Here is a 14,041-nt window from a genome sequence, read left to right on the forward strand (position 1 = left end):
ATCAAGCTATACTGAGCGTGCCGCTGTCCCAGAGAGTCCATCAAGCTATACTGAGCGTGCCGCTGTCCCTGACAGTCCATCAAGCTATACTGAGCGTGCCGCTGTCCCAGAGAGTCCATCAAGCTATACTGAGCGTGCCGCTGTCCCTGACAGTCCATCAAGCTATACTGAGCGTGCCGCTGTCCCTGACAGTCCATCAAGCTATACTGAGCGTGCCGCTGTCCCTGAGTCTCCATCAAGCTATACTGAGCGTGCCGCTGTCCCTGACAGTCCATCAAGCTATACTGAGCGTGCCGCTGTCCCTGAGAGTCCATCAAGCTATACTGAGCGTGCCGCTGTCCAAGAGAGTCCATCAAGCTATACTGAGCGTGCCGCTGTCCCTGACAGTCCATCAAGCTATACTGAGCGTGCCGCTGTCCCTGAGTCTCCATCAAGCTATACTGAGCGTGCCGCTGTCCCTGACAGTCCATCAAGCTATACTGAGCGTGCCGCTGTCCCTGACAGTCCATCAAGCTATACTGAGCGTGCCACTGTCCCTGAGTCTCCATCAAGCTTTACTGAGCGTGCCGCTGTCCCAGAGAGTCCATCAAGCTATACTGAGCGTGCCGCTGTCCCTGAGTCTCCATCAAGCTATACTGAGCGTGCCGCTGTCCCAGAGAGTCCATCAAGCTATACTGAGCGTGCCGCTGTCCCTGACAGTCCATCAAGCTATACTGAGCGTGCCACTGTCCCTGAGAGTCCATCAAGCTATACTGAGCGTGCCGCTGTCCCTGATAGTCCATCAAGCTATACTGAGCGTGCCGCTGTCCCTGACAGTCCATCAAGCTATACTGAGCGTGCCGCTGTCCCTGACAGTCCATCAAGCTATACTGAGCGTGCCGCTGTCCCTGAGTCTCCATCAAGCTATACTGAGCGTGCCGCTGTCCCTGACAGTCCATCAAGCTATACTGAGCGTGCCGCTGTCCCTGACAGTCCATCAAGCTATACTGAGCGTGCCGCTGTCCCTGATAGTCCATCAAGCTATACTGAGCGTGCCGCTGTCCCTGACAGTCCATCAAGCTATACTGAGCGTGCTGCTGTCCCCGAGAATCCATCAAGTTATACTGAGCGTGCCGCTGTCCCAGAGAGTCCATCAAGCTATACTGAGCGTGCCGCTGTCCCTGATAGTCCATCAAGCTATACTGAGCGTGCCGCTGTCCCTGATAGTCCATCAAGCTATACTGAGCGTGCCGCTGTCCCTGAGTCTCCATCAAGCTATACTGAGCGTGCCGCTGTCCCTGACAGTCCATCAAGCTATACTGAGCGTGCCGCTGTCCCAGAGAGTCCATCAAGCTATACTGAGCGTGCCGCTGTCCCTGACAGTCCATCAAGCTATACTGAGCGTGCCGCTGTCCCTGAGTCTCCATCAAGCTATACTGAGCGTGCCGCTGTCCCTGACAGTCCATCAAGCTATACTGAGCGTGCCGCTGTCCCTGATAGTCCATCAAGCTATACTGAGCGTGCCGCTGTCCCTGATAGTCCATCAAGCTATACTGAGTGTGCCGCTGTCCCTGATAGTCCATCAAGCTATACTGAGCGTGCCGCTGTCCCTGACAGTCCATCAAGCTATACTGAGCGTGCCGCTGTCCCTGACAGTCCATCAAGCTATACTGAGCGTGCCGCTGTTCCAGAGAGTCCATCAAGCTATACTGAGCGTGCCGCTGTCCCTGATAGTCCATCAAGCTATACTGAGCGTGCCGCTGTCCCTGACAGTCCATCAAGTTATACTGAGCGTGCCGCTGTCTCTGACAGTCCATCAAGCTCTACTGAGCGTGCCGCTGTCCCTGATAGTCCATCAAGCTATACTGAGCGTGCCGCTGTCCTCAAAAGTTCATCAAACGTTCATGAGCATGTAGCAGTTGTAGAGAGGCCGTCAAGCATGCGTAAGTGTGAAGAAGTCCCACTGAGGCCGTCACGCTTGCCTGAAGCCCTTCCAAGTGGCATCAGTCCAGAATGCTGTCAGAGAGACCAGACGCTCCGCCCGGTCCACCTCGTAAGTACCGTAGCTGGTTCAGGGAAAGTTAGGAGCGGCCAGTGCACCGGCAAGAACAGTGTCCTGTATGGAAAGAAGCCAAGGTCCGGGACTTTGATATGGTGAGAGGCTACGGCTTTATCAACGATCCCAATAATGGGGGCAAAACTTTGAGCCCGGTGAGGAGGTAGAGCACACCCCTATGCGGGGGCTACATGGATGGTGAGCTGCTGCCATCACTCAGTCAGGTGTATTGCATTGGAAGACGCCTCCATCATCAAAAGTACTAGGGCTGTGGGAGGAAGAATAGCCTTATCAGTCTGGAGACACTTGAGGGTCCGTGTTATTCATCTTCCCCAGAAGCCATCCATCCGGCAGCTGAATCCTCCTCGCCTGTCCCTTCTACTTCTATGGCAATAGGAATAAAAATGTCAGCTCACCCTTCCTTGGCCGTAATAATTGCAGGTGTGTGTGGATCTCTGTAGTGTGAAGCTCGTGATGGCAGTATTGCGGGCCGCAACCCGAAGATTCCAATCACATGAATAGGTTCCATCCACGGCGCGGTTAAAATGTAGAAAATTTATTTGAACATCACAAAAAACAAAACAAATAAATAAAAAACACGCCGACGCGTTGCTGGGTCAAAACCCCTTAATCATGGCTAGTGTATGACAGTAGTTTACATGCTTATATACCTGTAGGATGTGATGTCCTGCTCTAGACAGTGCACGCCCCTTGGAGGGTGGAGAACACCTCACCTGAGAAGAGGTCACATGACTACTCACAAATGAGTTTGTTGCAAACATAGTATCACAATAAAAAAAAAAACAACTTAATTGATAAACATCACATGAAGAACAAAAATTTGTTTCAATAAATATAATATAGATCTGATTTGTAATTTAATCCTTTCGGATATCTTGTACTCCCTCCCTTTTTCGTAGCAAATGAGTCCAATCGCCCCCCCGCCTGGGTTTGTTAACTCTTTCTATGGCTGAGATCTGCAGGCCTCTTAAATCTCCCCCATGGCTTTCTACATAGTGTTTCGAAAAACCTGAAAGTGAGTGATAGTTGTTGGAGGTCATTGCTGTGCGTATGTCTGTGAGATGTTCGCCAATGCCTACTCTGTTTTCTTATGCTCGATCCCACATATTGCAAATTACACACAGTGCAGTGAGCGACATACACTGTGTGTGTAGAGTTGCAATTTATGAAGGATGGAATCCCAAAGCTGCGGCCTGTGGCACATGACACAACAGAAGTTTGTATGACAGTGTACACACATGTGCTGCAGCGTAAAAACCTTTATATTCAGCCAGTTCTGGACATTGGTATCCTTTGCAGCAATGTCACTAGTAAAGTACATCCTCTGCGTGCTACATATCTAATGCCATTGTTAAGGACCTGTTCACACTTGGAATCAGCAAATAACAGTGGAATGTATTTATTTATAATGCTGCGTATTTCTTTGAACTGTGGGCTGTAGTTGGTAGAAAAGGTTATAGATTTAGAGGTGGATTGCATATTGGGGGGTCCGTCTAGTGCCCTATCTTGTAGGTGATGAGATCTGTTTTTTTGTTCGGCTATATTTCTAGCTCTTATTATAACACGTAGTTTATAGCCCCTCGCTAAAAGTCTATCCTGTAGACTCTTGGCTTCCCGTAGATAAGTCTCGTTATCAGAACAATTCCAAATTAAACAAATATATTCCCCAATGGGAAGGTTCCTCGTTGTATGAGGGGGATGGCTACTTTTGGCGTGCAAGACGCCGATGCCCGCCGTAGGTTTACGGTATAGGCTAGTGCTGATTTTACCATCCTTAAACCGTAAAGAAACATCCAGGAAGGCTATAGAGTTGGGGTTAAATTCTGATGTAAAGCGGAGATTCATGGTGTTGCCATTAAGGTACTGTACAAAATTCTGTGCTTCCTCCTGTGACCCCTGCCATATTAGGAGGAGGTCATCTCTATAGCGCCCATACCAAAAAATAAAACCTAAGTAGGGGTTATGAACGCTATACAGAATGACCTCCTCCCAATAGGAGAGGTGAGAGGTGAGGACGGGAGAGGTGAGGACAGGAGATGGGAGAGGTGAGGACGGGAGAGGTGAGGACGGGAGATGGGAGATGTGAGGACGGGAGATGGGAGATGTGAGGACGGGAGATGGGAGATGTGAGGACGGGAGAGGTGAGGACGGGAGAGGTGAGGACGGGAGAGGTGAGGACAGGAGATGGGAGAGGTGAGGACGGGAGATGGGAGATGTGAGGACGGGAGATGGGAGATGTGAGGACGGGAGATGGGAGATGTGAGGACGGGAGAGGTGAGGACGGGAGAGGTGAGGACGGGAGAGGTGAGGACAGGAGATGGGAGATGTGAGGACGGGAGATGTGAGATGTGAGGACGGGAGATGTGAGATGTGAGGACAGGAGATGTGAGATGTGAGGACGGGAGATGTGAGGACGGGAGATGTGAGATGTGAGGACAGGAGAGGTGAGAGGTGAGAGGTGAGGACAGGAGATGTGAGGACAGGAGATGTGAGATGTGAGGACAGGAGATGTGAGGACAGGAGATGTGAGATGTGAGGACAGGAGAGGTGAGGACAGGAGATGTGAGATGTGAGGACAGGAGAGGTGAGAGGTGAGAGGTGAGGACAGGAGATGTGAGGACAGGAGATGTGAGATGTGAGGACGGGAGATGTGAGGACGGGAGATGTGAGGACAGGAGAGGTGAGGACAGGAGAGGTGAGATGTGAGGACAGGAGATGTGAGATGTGAGGACAGGAGATAGGAGATGTGAGGACAGGAGATAGGAGATGTGAGGACAGGAGATAGGAGATGTGAGGACAGGAGATAGGAGATGTGAGGACAGGAGATAGGAGATGTGAGGACAGGAGATAGGAGATGTGAGGACAGGAGATAGGAGATGTGAGGACAGGAGATAGGAGATGTGAGGACAGGAGATAGGAGATGTGAGGACAGGAGATAGGAGATGTGAGGACAGGAGATAGGAGATGTGAGGACAGGAGATAGGAGATGTGAGGACAGGAGATAGGAGATGTGAGGACAGGAGATAGGAGATGTGAGGACAGGAGATAGGAGATGTGAGGACAGGAGATAGGAGATGTGAGGACAGGAGATAGGAGATGTGAGGACAGGAGATAGGAGATGTGAGGACAGGAGATAGGAGATGTGAGGACAGGAGATAGGAGATGTGAGGACAGGAGATAGGAGATGTGAGGACAGGAGATAGGAGATGTGAGGACAGGAGATAGGAGATGTGAGGACAGGAGATAGGAGATGTGAGGACAGGAGATAGGAGATGTGAGGACAGGAGATAGGAGATGTGAGGACAGGAGATAGGAGATGTGAGGACGGGAGATAGGAGATGTGAGGACGGGAGATAGGAGATGTGAGGACGGGAGATGTGAGATGTGAGGACGGGAGATGTGAGATGTGAGGACGGGAGATGTGAGATGTGAGGACAGGAGATGTGAGAGGTGAGGACAGGAGATGTGAGAGGTGAGGACAGGAGAGGTGAGGACAGGAGAGGTGAGGACAGGAGAGGTGAGGACAGGAGAGGTGAGATGTGAGGACAGGAGATGTGAGAGGTGAGGACAGGAGATGTAAGGACAGGAGATGTGAGATGTGAGGACAGGAGATGTGAGATGTGAGGACAGGAGATGTGAGAGGTGAGGACAGGAGATGTGAGAGGTGAGGACAGGAGATGTGAGATGTGAGGACAGGAGATGTGAGATGTGAGGACAGGAGATGTGAGATGTGAGGACAGGAGATGTGAGAGGTGAGGACAGGAGATGTGAGATGTGAGGACAGGAGATGTGAGATGTGAGGACAGGAGAGGTGAGGACAGGAGATGTGAGGACGGGAGATGTGAGATGTGAGGACGGGAGATGTGAGATGTGAGGACGGGAGATGTGAGATGTGAGGACAGGAGATGTGAGATGTGAGGACGGGAGATGTGAGGACGGGAGATGTGAGATGTGAGGACAGGAGAGGTGAGAGGTGAGAGGTGAGGACAGGAGATGTGAGGACAGGAGATGTGAGATGTGAGGACAGGAGATGTGAGGACAGGAGATGTGAGATGTGAGGACAGGAGAGGTGAGAGGTGAGAGGTGAGGACAGGAGATGTGAGGACAGGAGATGTGAGATGTGAGGACGGGAGATGTGAGATGTGAGGACGGGAGATGTGAGATGTGAGGACGGGAGATGTGAGATGTGAGGACAGGAGAGGTGAGGACAGGAGAGGTGAGATGTGAGGACAGGAGATGTGAGATGTGAGGACAGGAGATGTGAGGACGGGAGATGTGAGATGTGAGGACGGGAGATGTGAGATGTGAGGACGGGAGATGTGAGATGTGAGGACAGGAGATGTGAGAGGTGAGGACAGGAGATGTGAGAGGTGAGGACAGGAGAGGTGAGGACAGGAGAGGTGAGATGTGAGGACAGGAGATGTGAGAGGTGAGGACAGGAGATGTAAGGACAGGAGATGTGAGATGTGAGGACAGGAGATGTGAGATGTGAGGACAGGAGATGTGAGAGGTGAGGACAGGAGATGTGAGATGTGAGGACAGGAGATGTGAGATGTGAGGACAGGAGATGTGAGATGTGAGGACAGGAGATGTGAGAGGTGAGGACAGGAGATGTGAGATGTGAGGACAGGAGATGTGAGGACAGGAGATGTGAGATGTGAGGACAGGAGAGGTGAGGACAGGAGATGTGAGGACGGGAGATGTGAGAGGTGAGGACAGGAGATGTGAGATGTGAGGACAGGAGATGTGAGAGGTGAGGACAGGAGATGTGAGATGTGAGGACAGGAGATGTGAGAGGTGAGGACAGGAGATGTGAGATGTGAGGACAGGAGATGTGAGATGTGAGGACAGGAGACGCCATTGTGTATTGTGCAGTAATTCCGGGTCAGAGTTTTGAGCGGGAGATGAAAGCTACAAAAACACAGAAGGAAATACACGGCCGCTGTTTTTGTTTTTATTCCTCCCCAATATTTTCCTCCACAGCAAAAAGACCAAACCCTCATCTGTCCACATGGTAGAAAGACGGGAGACGTTTCCTCTCCCACCAGGTCCCTGTGGCTTCTCCTGCGCGGCCAGTCACCTCATAGACACAGAGAAGGAACATGGCCACAAGTCAGCAGCCGGGAGACGCTAGGAAACAAGACAATTCTCTTGTGTCACTTCTGTAATAAAACATTTCCCACATTCTAAACGTGGATACGGCTTCTCCCCTGTGTGACATCTCTCACACATAACAAGACAAGTTTTATCTTTAAAACATTTCCCACATACTGCACATTAATGTGGCTTCTCTCATTTGTGACTTCTCTCATGTTTAACAAGTAGTGATTTATATGTAAAACATTCCCCACATTCAGCACAAGAATACGGCTTCGCTCCTGTGTGAATTCTCTGATGTGTGACAAGATTTGACTTTTCTGTAAAACATCTCCCACATTCTGAACATGGATACGGCTTCTCTCCAGTGTGAATTCTCTTGTGTTTAACAAGACTTGATTTATCTCTAAAACATTTTGAACATATTAAACACGAATAGGGCTTCACTCCTGTGTGACTTCTCTCATGTGACACAAGACTTGTCCTATCTTTAAAACTTTTCGCACATTGTGAACATGAATACGGCTTCTCTCCTGAGTGAATTCTCTTATGTATGACAAGATAGGATTTTTGTTTAAAACATTTTCCACATTCTAAACATGAATACGGCTTCTCTCCTGTGTGAATTCTCCAATGTCTAACAAGTCCTGATTTGATTTTAAAACATAACCCACATTCAGAGCATGAATATGGGGTCTCTCCCGTGTGAATTCTCTCGTGTTTAACAAGGGTTGTCTTATCAGTAAAACATTTTCCACATTCTGAACATGAGTATGGTTTCTCTCCTGTGTGAATTTTCCAATGTCTATTAAGACTTGATTTATTTTTAAAACATATCCCACATTCTGAGCATGAATAGGGCTTCTCTCCTGTGTGATGTGGATATGGCGTATCTCCTGTGTGACTTCTTTTGTGTCTGAGGAGACTTGAGCGTGTTGTAAACACTTTCCCACATTCATCACATTGGATCCTTTCCCCTCTAGTCTGATCTGTAATAGCGAGGACGGTCACTCCTGAGCAGTGCTGAATAACATCCTCATCTTCTACTTTATAATTCACAGAGAACAGGACGTTTTCCTCCGAGTTCTTCCTGGGATTTTCTGTTAGGGTTATAATGGATTTTATTAGTTTTTATTTTTCAAACTACAAAGTTGAGCAATGTAGAATAATTGGTTTAAACTCACAAACACACATTATATATATACATATATATATATATATACACATACACACACACAAACACACACATATATACTGAAGGAGGAGATGCGTTTATTTCTTAGGTGTGACAATAGAGATGCAGTTTTTGTCTGACAGGATATGTTACAAAGCTTCTTATATTCACTTATATAGCAGCCTTCAGGAGACTGGACCTGGATACAGTAAGTATAGCTGTTATATAGCAGCCTCCAGGACCTGGATACAGTAAGTATAGCTGGTATATAGCAGCCTTCAGGAGACTGGGCCTGGATACAGTAAGTATAGCTGGTATATAGCAGCCTTCAGGAGACTGGACCTGGATACAGTAAGTATAGCTGTTATATAGCTGCCTTCAGGAGACTGGACCTGGATACAGTAAGTATAGCTGTTATATAGCAGCCTTCAGGAGACTGGGCCTGGATACAGTAAGTATAGCTGTTATATAGCTGCCTTCAGGAGACTGGCCCTGGATACAGTAAGTATAGCTGGTATATAGCTGCCTTCAGGAGACTGGACCTGGATACAGTAAGTATAGCTGTTATATAGCAGCCTTCAGGAGACTGGACCTGGATACAGTAAGTATAGCTGTTATATAGCTGCCTTCAGGAGACTGGACCTGGATACAGTAAGTATAGCTGTTATATAGCTGCCTTCAGGAGACTGGACCTGGATACAGTAAGTATAGCTGTTATATAGCAGTCTTCAGGAGAATGGACCTGGATACAGTAAGTACAGCTGTTATATAGCTGCCTTCAGGAGACTGGACCTGGATACAGTAAGTATAGCTGTTATATAGCTGCCTTCAGGAGACTGGACCTGGATACAGTAAGTATAGCTGTTATATAGCTGCCTTCAGGAGACTGGGCCTGGATACAGTAAGTATAGCTGTTATATAGCAGGAGACTGGACCTGGATACAGTAAGTATAGCTGTTATATAGCAGGAGACTGGACCTGGATACAGTAAGTATAGCTGTTATATAGTTCCCTTCAGGAGAATGGACCTGGATACTGTAAGTATAGCTGTTATATAGCTGCCTTCAGGAGACTGGACCTGGATACAGTTAGTATAGCTGTTATATAGCTGCCTTCAGGAGACTGGACCTGGATACAGTAAGTATAGCTGTTATATAGCTGCCTTCAGGAGACTGGGCCTGGATACAGTAAGTATAGCTGTTATATAGCAGGAGACTGGACCTGGATACAGTAAGTATAGCTGTTATATAGCAGGAGACTGGACCTGGATACAGTAAGTATAGCTGTTATATAGTTCCCTTCAGGAGAATGGACCTGGATACTGTAAGTATAGCTGTTATATAGCTGCCTTCAGGAGACTGGACCTGGATACAGTTAGTATAGCTGTTATATAGCTGCCTTCAGGAGACTGGACCTGGATACAGTAAGTATAGCTGTTATATAGCAGCCTTCAGGAGACTGGACCTGGATACAGTAAGTATAGCTGTTATATAGCAGCCTTCAGGAGACTGGACCTGGATACAGTAAGAATAGCTGTTATATAGCTGTTATATAGGAGACTGGACCTGGATACAGTAAGTACAGCTGTTATATAGCTGCCTTCAGGAGACTGGACCTGGATACAGTAAGTATAGCTGGTATATAGCTGCCTTCAGGAGACTGGACCTGGATACAGTAAGTATAGCTGTTATATAGTAGCCTTCAGGAGACTGGACCTGGATACAGTAAGTATAGCTGGTATATAGCAGCCTTCAGGAGACTGGACCTGGATACAGTAAGTACAGCTGTTATATAGCAGCCTTCAGGAGACTGGACCTGGATACAGTAAGTATAACTTATATAGCTGCCTTCAGGAGACTGGACCTGGATACAGTAAGTATAGCAGCCTTCAGGAGACTGGACCTGGATACAGGAAGTATAGCTGTTATATAGCTGCCTTCAGGAGACTGGACCTGGATACAGTAAGTATAACTTATATAGCTGCCTTCAGGAGACTGGACCTGGATACAGTAAGTATAGCTGTTATATAGCTGCCTTCAGGAGACTGGACCTGGATACAGTAAGTATAGCTGTTATATAGCAGCCTTCAGGAGACTGGACCTGGATGCAGTAAGTATAACTTATATAGCTGCCTTCAGGAAACTGGACCTGGATACAGTAAGTATAGCTGTTATATAGCTGCCTTCAGGAGACTGGACCTGGATACAGTAAGTATAGCTGTTATATAGCAGCCTTCAGGAGACTGGACCTGGATACAGTAAGTATAGCTGTTATATAGCTGCCTTCAGGAGACTGGACCTGGATACAGTAAGTATAGCTGTTATATAGCAGCCTTCAGGAGACTGGACCTGGATACAGTAAGTATAGCTGTTATATAGCTGCCTTCAGGAGACTGGACCTGGATACAGTAAGTATAGCTGGTATATAGCAGTCAGGAGACTGGACCTGAATACAGTAAGTATAGCTGTTATATAGCAGCCTTCAGGAGACTGGACCTGGATACAGTAAGTATAGCTGTTATATAGCAGTCAGGAGACTGGACCTGGATACAGTAAGTATAGCTGTTATATAGCAGTCAGGAGACTGGACCTGGATACAGTAATTACAAATACCAAAATTCATTTTATTAAATAGTATACAGAAAAAAACACATGCAACATTAAAAACAAGACCTGGGGAGGCGGGGGACCAGATTTCTGGGACTCATTGTAACAGTAACCCTCCATCCACATACATACTAATGTAGGGCATATGTAAACATTCATACAGCATAAAGTGCAAAAGGTAAAGTGCTAGTGCTATGTTGCTACAGTATGCTGCTTAGAATAAAACACATGTGTAAACCCAAACACGGATGCTGGTTACCAATACCAGTAGGTACTATATGTCCCAGTCCACTGGTCACCCACCTCACACTCCAACGCCGTTTCGCACCGCTTCGTTCAGTCCAGGGGCCCAAAATGGGGATGCCATACTTGTAACAATTGCACGGCATGCTCATATATTCGCACTGGCAACTGTTTTTTTGACTCTACAGGGCAAAGGGAATACAAGGTGGTTCACCATATATCATGTACAACGGATCAAGTAATATATCTGGCATCCTGCCCATGCGGATTACTATATGTAGGAATGACATCTCGCCAACTCAAAGTGAGGATTTTGGAACATGTCAGAGACATTAAAAGAACTGCAACCATGGAATTGACTGATAATTGGGAAATTGAAAAGCTAAAATCCATCCCAAGACACTTTTTAAAAGAACATGCCAGTGATCACAGAGGCCTGAAAGTGATGGGCATCGACCGTGTCAACATGGGCATCAGAGGAGGCGATGTCATCAAACGCCTATTACAAATAGAGAGTAAATGGATGACCATGCTTAAAACGGTGCAACCACGGGGTCTTAATGAAAGATATTCCTTTTCATGTTTTCTATAACTGCATCATTTTCCCCATGCTTTTTACTTACATTAGACCACATACCTCCAGTATAGTTGCTAAATTCATAATTGCAAAATTGTTACATGATGTTGTTGCGGCCTCCAATTTTTATGGTTTTAACGTACATAAGATAAATGTTTGTGAATCTTTGACCTGTTATACGGGGGCTCCAGGGGTGTAGGACTACAGACCCTAGTCAAGGCCAAACATATGTGGTGGTATCAGCCTGTATTTATAGCACAGTGATGATTTTTAGTGGGACGGTTCACATTCTCAATTATTATCAGATTGGGATCATATATGGCAACAGATATATTAGGTTGTCATGGGACATATCCACGGGTCATTTATTATCTTCACATATTATGTACTAATTTCATCATTTACACTTTACATCTAATGTTGTGGATGTATATATTATTAGCACTACCACATTCTATGCACTTCACACTCACTACATATCTCATCATTTACACATACACTCACACTTATTATGATATCTGGGTATACACTCACACTATTGCATCTTAACACTCACTACACATTTTATTATATATACACACAATCACACTTATCATGATACTTTGGTTTAAATTTAATTTTTATTCATACACAATTATATAATTTTATGTTTAATTATTATTTTACTTTCCAGCACTGGCACTTTACGTTTGCACTTGAGCACTGGCACTTTTTTATTCACATCAACACTGCATGCGCTTGTATCAATTTTGCACTATCACGATTGTATATTTGTTTGGCTTGGTTTAGTATGGTTATGAATTCGATTAGTTTCAATATGCATATTCGTTACTACAATCTAAATCATTATGATTAGGATGGTATATGACTACATGACATTGTATTATAGATTATTACTTATTATTCCCTTTTTGAGCCTTGGTCCTATTCTGTATTTCATTGCATGGCTGCACCACATGTGCCCTTAACTGTTCCCTTAGGTAAAATGGCCGCCGGAATGTGAGCGGTGCGGTGCGCATGCGCGGGGCGGCGGCCGGCTCTGGCGGCGCTTGCGTGGCGGATGGCGTCATCACGCCTGACGTCACGTCCGGCGCCGACGGCGCTGTTTGCCGCACCGCGCGTCATGGCGCTCCTGCACCGCCAGGTACTAAACAGTTCCAGGTGTTAATTTACATTCAGCCAATCACCACATGGGGATAGATATTTAAGATCCCTGGACCCCCACCTCATTACTCCCTGACGAAGCGGTGCGAAACGGCGTTGGAGTGTGAGGTGGGTGACCAGTGGACTGGGACATATAGTACCTACTGGTATTGGTAACCAGCATCCGTGTTTGGGTTTACACATGTGTTTTATTCTAAGCAGCATACTGTAGCAACATAGCACTAGCACTTTACCTTTTGCACTTTATGCTGTATGAATGTTTACATATGCCCTACATTAGTATGTATGTGGATGGAGGGTTACTGTTACAATGAGTCCCAGAAATCTGGTCCCCCGCCTCCCCAGGTCTTGTTTTTAATGTTGCATGTGTTTTTTTCTGTATACTATTTAATAAAATGAATTTTGGTATTTGTAATTATCAGTTTGGTCTGATTTTTCTCATTGGGGTTCCCCATATCTCTTTTTTGGTGTTTCATGGTTTATAGTAGATGAGGGGACATTTGTATGATATTTTGAATAGCTTGGTTGATCCTATGATATAGGTGTTTTCCTGGATACAGTAATATAGCTTTGTTTTACAGCATAACTAAAAAAAAAAAGAATGTATATTGCAGACATGCTTTATATCACATACAGTGTTGATTTAGGTTTTAAAAGTTATAACATCAGTGACACTTTAAATAACGGTGATGGCATTATCAAGGACGGCTGACTATAGCATGTGATATCTTCTCCACCAAGGGAATCGTTCACCTCCCTAGCATCACATTTTACTTTGATGCACCACTGTAAAAAGACACATGTGTGGATATGAAGAGGTTAATATCCCTGTGAGCTCCCCGCTCCATCCACTCCATCCATCCTCCCCTACCTGGTATAGCAGCTCCCGGCGCCTCCTCCTCCTTCACCTCACTCATACACCGGGGATCGCCCCTCATCCTCTCTTCTTCTGCTTCATCCTCCACTTTAATATTAGTCACCTGATCTCCCCCCTGATGGGACATATAGAACAATTCAGTACAATCCAGCAGACAGGAGGGAAAATCTAACACATCAACATAAGAAACCAGCAACATGTATCTATCAGCCTCATCACATCTATGAGTGCAGGAGCAACAACCACC

General features: G+C 46.4%; 1 protein-coding gene and 1 pseudogene across 1 annotated transcript in view; both read right to left on the reverse strand.

Moving 5' to 3' along the window:
- LOC138797158 (zinc finger protein ZFP2-like) overlaps positions 1-14,041 on the reverse strand; it is a 427,215-nt gene that overhangs the window by 408,548 nt on the left and 4,626 nt on the right. The gene's annotated exons all lie outside the window — the stretch shown is intronic.
- LOC138797196 (zinc finger protein 585A-like) overlaps positions 6,869-14,041 on the reverse strand; it is a 38,025-nt pseudogene continuing 30,852 nt past the window's right edge.

This window comes from Dendropsophus ebraccatus, chromosome 7 (genome assembly GCF_027789765.1).
Source record: "Dendropsophus ebraccatus isolate aDenEbr1 chromosome 7, aDenEbr1.pat, whole genome shotgun sequence".
Taxonomy (NCBI): Eukaryota; Metazoa; Chordata; class Amphibia; order Anura; family Hylidae; genus Dendropsophus; species Dendropsophus ebraccatus.